Here is a 6,661-nt window from a genome sequence, read left to right as displayed (position 1 = left end):
ACAGTCAAAAACAAAATGCAACTATATGTCAATCAGAAAAGTTTATCTTTAACATAATGACAAACTTAAAACATTAACACAATGAACAACTTAAAGCTGCCATACCGCCATGAACATCTCAAAACATTAATACAATTATCATTTCAAATCTGACATTAACACAATGACCAACTTAATTCTGACATTAACACAATGACAAACCCAGAGAATTCACACAATGACTAACGTAAAGCTGACATTAACACAATGACTAACTTAAATATGTCAATGCGATAATGACTGATATTAAACATACTTTAAAATAGTCAATGATCGATATATCTAATAAAAGTACGAACCCACGACTGACAAAGGACGTATCAAAATATAAAAGAATATATACTAGTAATCAATTAGCATGAAAAAGTGGTTATAATTCTGATAGAAGTACAATAACCTGCTACCAATCTGACAATAGCACATTTAGGCCAGCGATATATCTGACAACAAAAATTTGACCAACAATGTATGTGCCATATCAAAATAAACTTAACAACAATATAGTGAGAGATTATTAATCGGACAAACGCATTATGTCCAGTTCTTATTCTGACAATAATATAAGTATATTGACGAACGATATACCTGCCAGTATTACACTAACCCACGATAAATTTGACGTACCAAAATACTTGAGTATAAATCTAACAATAACATAAAGAGAACTGACAATTTTGACAACAAGGACGATAATCAGTAACAAATCTGACAATAAGCCTATAATCAGTTATGAATATGACAATAACAGAATGGCCAACGCTAGATCTAAAAGTAACATCTTAACCTTGCTGATAATGATTATAACGTTACAAAACTAAAACAGGTTTTAAGTAATTCGAAAATATGAAAATACCATTGTTTTAACCATAGTTAACACATCGTTAATTCTAAATCTGATATATAAGTATCAATAGCAAGTCTGACAATAACCGATGTATCTTTCCTCATCTATAATGGTCAACTAATTTTTTAATAACTTTAAAATAACGCTATGACCAGTTTGTTGAATGTATAATAATTGATAGATATATAAAATGGCTGGCGATAATCTACCTACAACTTAATGATCGATTATATGGTTATACCAATATACATTTGTTAATAAGAACATGAATAACGAGCCATCTTGCATTTTGCCGCTCGTTACAAATCTGACAATAATAAAACTACGAATTTGACAATAACAAAACGACTAATTTGACAATAACAAAATGACTAATTTGACAACAAAGTGTAATGACAATCGATGTACTATCAACAACAGAATAGTCACAAAAACGCGACAACTATCTATTTTTCTTCCAGTTACCCAATGACTAATGATAAATCCGATAACCACTGATACTAACTTGAACAAAATGTTTACCGATAATTGAAATTTGATAATCATATTAATTCATAGTACAAAATGTAATGAAATGAAATACCATGAGCAACAACAAAAAATGACAAATGATACATGGAATACGAATTCATAACATATATAAAGTAACACAACAAATACCTTAACGAAACAAACATCAAGAAGCTATAACTATCACAGGGACAAAATGACAACCTTATCTTGATTCAAATACTAACATAATGACTTATCATGATTTTAACAAAAACGTTATGAAGAACATCATCATTCTATCAATAACACATCGACTAATATCACGATTTTAACAATAACATAATGACTAATGACACATCTAACAATAACACGATAAAACTATTACTAACCATGATTTCAACCATAACACATGAACTAATAACACGTGGATCAATAACGAGTCTAACAATAATATGATGTAGAACAATATATATGTCAATGATATCATGATTAAAACAATAACACATTGACTAATATTATGATTCTAACAATAACACATTGACTAATATTATGATTAAAACAATAACACATTGACTAATATTATGATTCTAACAATAACACATTGACTAATATTATGATTAAAACAATAACACATTGACTAATATTATGATTAAAACAATAACACATTGACTAATATTATGATTCTAACAATAACACATTGACTAATATTATGATTCTAACAACAACACATTGACTAATATTATGATTCTAGCAATAACGCATTGACTAATATTATGATTCTAACAATAACACATTGACTAATATTATGATTCTAGCAATAACACATTGACTAATATTATGATTAAAACAATAACACATTGACTAATATTATGATTCTAACAATAACACATTGACTAATATTATGATTCTAACAATAACACATTGACTAATATAATGATTAAAACAATAACACATTGACTAGAATCATGGTTATAACAAATAATATGATACTTAACGATATATCTAACAATAAAACGATGAAACAATTACTAATCATGATTTTAAACGATTACACATGAACTAATAATGAGCCTAACAATAATATCATGGCGAACAACATATCTTTCAATAACATTTGACTAATATCATGATTAAAACAATAACACATTGATTAATATCATGGTTGTAACAATAATACATTGACTAATTGTAAATCCGAGTAGGGGTGCGATAAAGGATAACCATGCGATAAAGGGTGCGATAAAGGGTTTGATAAAGAATGCGATAAAGGATGCGATAAAGGGTGCGATAAAGGGTGCGTATTAATGTTGCGCGATATGGATTAAATAGCAGGCTATTTATCATATATTCAAAACTACTGTATTTACTACTTAATATATGATAAAAACTAATATCATGATTCTTACAATAACACATTGACTAATATTTAACACATTATTGTTATTAAAATTATTGTTATTAAGATTATAACAATGACTTAAAATCAGACATACTTTTGTCAATTACACATTGATTCTGACAATTATAAACCGACTAATCATGATTTTAACAATAACGCTTTGACAAACGAGATATCTGATAAAAGCACAGTGACGAATCATGATGACAAGCGATAAATATGCCAATAACACTGATTTGGCAGATTTAACATTTACTCAACAAAATATCAAGGTAATAACAATAACCCAATAACACGATAACAAAACATCTGACCTAAAACTGGTTGAACCAAATATCACGATAACAAAACATCTGACCAAAAACTGGTTGAACCAAATAACACGATAACAAAACATCTGACCAAAAACTGGTTGAACCAAATAACACGATAACAAAACATCTGACCAAAAACTGGTTGAACCAAATAACACGATAACAAAACATCTGACCAAAAACTGATTGAACCAAATAACACGATAACAAAACATCTGACCAAAAACTGATTGACTCATTACAGATCTGGCTAACAAAGCAAATACAACCGACTTTATTTATGAAAATAACACAAAAAACGAAATAAAGATACTAGTATGACAAAAATTAATACCTACAAATGTGTAATATTACAGCAATACAATGATTAAAGATATAAGATTTATTTCATTGTGATAACAAGATAAACAATGCTGAATATAAAACAAAAAACACGATTATCTACGAATATTATCTGTGGATACATTTATTATTTTCTATGGTTATCACTTTGAGTTTATTTGTAGCTATTCATATTTGATATATAAATATATACATGTTAGAAAGTCGTTCAGACTTAAAAGTTGGTTAAACGTGTTACAAATCTGATAATATGACTGGACACAACTCTGATATCAATTAAGAGACAACTGACAACTCTGATAATACTACAGTGGATACTGACAACTTTGATAACACTACAGTGGATACTGACAACTTTGATAACACTACAGTGGATTCTGACAACTCTGATCATAACACCACAGTGAATTCTGACAACTTTGATAACATATTAATGGATACTGACAACTTTGATAACATATTACTGGATACTGACAACTTTAATAACATATTACTGGTTAATGACAACTTTGATTACACGACAGTTGATACTTTCATTTCTAATAACACTAAAGTTGATACTGACAAATCTGATAACTCTATAGCGTATACTGACACCCCTGATAACATTACAGTGGATATTGTCAACACTGATAACATTAGGAGTGGAAATTGACAACTCTGATAGCATTACAGTGGATACTGACAACTCTGATAACATTACAGTGGATACTGACAACTCTGATAAGACAACAGTGGATACTGACAACTCTGATAACATAAGAGTGGAAACTGACAACTCTGATACCATTACAGTGTAAACTGACAACTCTGATAACATTAGAGTGGAAACTGACAACTCTGATAGCATTGCAGTGGATACTGACAACTCTGATAACATTACAGTGGAAACTGACAACTCTGATATCACAACAGTGGATACTGACAACTCTGATAAGACAGTGGATACCTACAATGCGGATAACACTGCTGTAGATACTGACAACTCTGATATCATGACATTAGATACTAACAACTCTGATAACACTACAGTAGATACTGACGACTCTGATAACAATACAGTAGATACTGACAACTCTCATGGCATGACATTAGATACTAACGACTCTGATAACACTACAGTAGATACATTTATATCATGACGTTAGATACTCACAACTCTGATAACATTACAGCAGATACTGACGACTCTGATAACACTACAGTAGATACGGACAACTTTGATATCATGACGTTAGATACTCACAACTCTAATAACATTACAGTAGATACTGACGACTCTGATAACACTACAGTAGATACGGACAACTTTGATATCAAGACATTAGATACTGACAACTCTGATAAAACTACAGTAGATACGGACAACTTTGATATCATGACGTTAGATACTGACAACTCTGATAACACTACAGTAGATACGGACAACTTTGATAACATTACCGTGGATACTGACAACTCCGTTAATACTACAGTAGATACTGATAACTCTTATAACACAACAGTGGATGCTGACAACTATGATAACACTAGTGGATTCTGACAACTTTGATAACACTACAGTTGATTCTGACAACTTTGATAACACTACAGGGGATTCTGATAAGGTTGATAACACTACAGTGGATTCTGACAACTTTGATAACATATTACTGGATACTGACAACTTTGATTACATGACAGTTGATACTTACATTTCTGAAAACACTTTAGTTGATACTGACAAATCTGATAACTTTATAGTGGATACAGACAACCCTGATCACACTAAAATAGATAGTAAAAACTCTGAGACCACTTCCATGGATACTGACAACTCTGATAACATTACGGTGTATACTGACAACTCTGATAACACTACAGTGAATACTGACAACTCTGAGACCACTACTATGGATACTGACAACTCTGATAACACTACAGTGGATACTGACAACTCGGATATTATTATCGTGGATACTGAAAACACTATAGTTGATACTGACAACCTGATAACACTAGGTTACTACCTATTTAATAGTTTTACATTTGATGTCAGTTGGTTTTGGGGAAATGCTCTTTTGACTCTTCTATTCATATTTGATATTTGCAATCTTGTTCTTGATTATTCCTCCTTGGATAGCAAGTGCCTGGTTTATAATGGTCAATCAAGATTTTTTGTTATTTTTCTATTATGTTTTCCTTCATTTTAGTGTATTTCGGATATTCTCCTATATAAAAGGTTATATACTTAGCATAAGGTTGTTAGGAGCTTTCTAGGTAGAGGCTTTTCTTCTTTGATAACATTTTTTGGTATGTGTAATCAATGTTGGTTTGTGATGTTTTAAATTTGTAGATGTAAAATGAACGCTTTTTGACTCAATAAAAATATATATTTCATTTTCGTTGATAGAAGGGAAAATTAAATCAACAAAAACTGATACCAAACAAGTATGAAAACTTTCACAGTACCTTTTCTATCTTAATTTCTCAACGTATAATTGTTCATTATAAAAAATCAAACCTAACTTCGTTGAAATGAAAATGAAGGTGAATTCATGTCAACATATTCTAAAAATTTGAATATATAAATTTACATACTTTATTTATGAATGACTGTTAAAGAAATAAACAATATAAATTGATCTTAATAAATTTGTCATGCATTTCAGGCAGAAGATTCCTGAAAATGGACTATGAAAATCTACTAGTAGGGGAAAAATTTGGGAGACTTTATTTCATATTTTCTTTTCCTCAATTGTTGTGCTTTATATATCTATATGATAAAAGACATGAAGAACAAGAATGTGTCCATAGTACACCGATGCCCCACTTGCATTATCATTTTCAATGTTTAGTGGACTGTGAAATTGGGTTGAAAAATCTAATTTGGCATTAAAATTAGAAAGATCAAGTCATAGGAAACAGGTGTACTAAGTTTCAAGTTGATTGGACTTCAACTTAATCCAAAACTACATTGACCAAAAACTTTAACCTGAAGCAGGACAGAAAAACAAACAGACACACTGACCAGAACATAATGTCTAACTACTATTGTAGGTGGGCAGAAACACAGACCAAAAAAAACATGATGCCACTCTACTATCTTAGTTGGGGCATAAAAATGAAACTTTTTATTTTGGGGGCTCTTTATAGCTTGCTGTTTGGTGTGAGCCAGGGCTCCTTGTTGAAGACCTTGACTTCGTTGGAGACTTGTCTCATAACACATCTTCTTATATCTAATCAGAAGGT

This window comes from Mytilus edulis, chromosome 3 (genome assembly GCF_963676685.1).
Source record: "Mytilus edulis chromosome 3, xbMytEdul2.2, whole genome shotgun sequence".
NCBI lineage: Eukaryota > Metazoa > Mollusca > Bivalvia > Mytilida > Mytilidae > Mytilus > Mytilus edulis.
The sequence above is the reverse complement of the archived record's forward strand: the minus strand, read 5'-3'. Positions refer to the sequence as shown.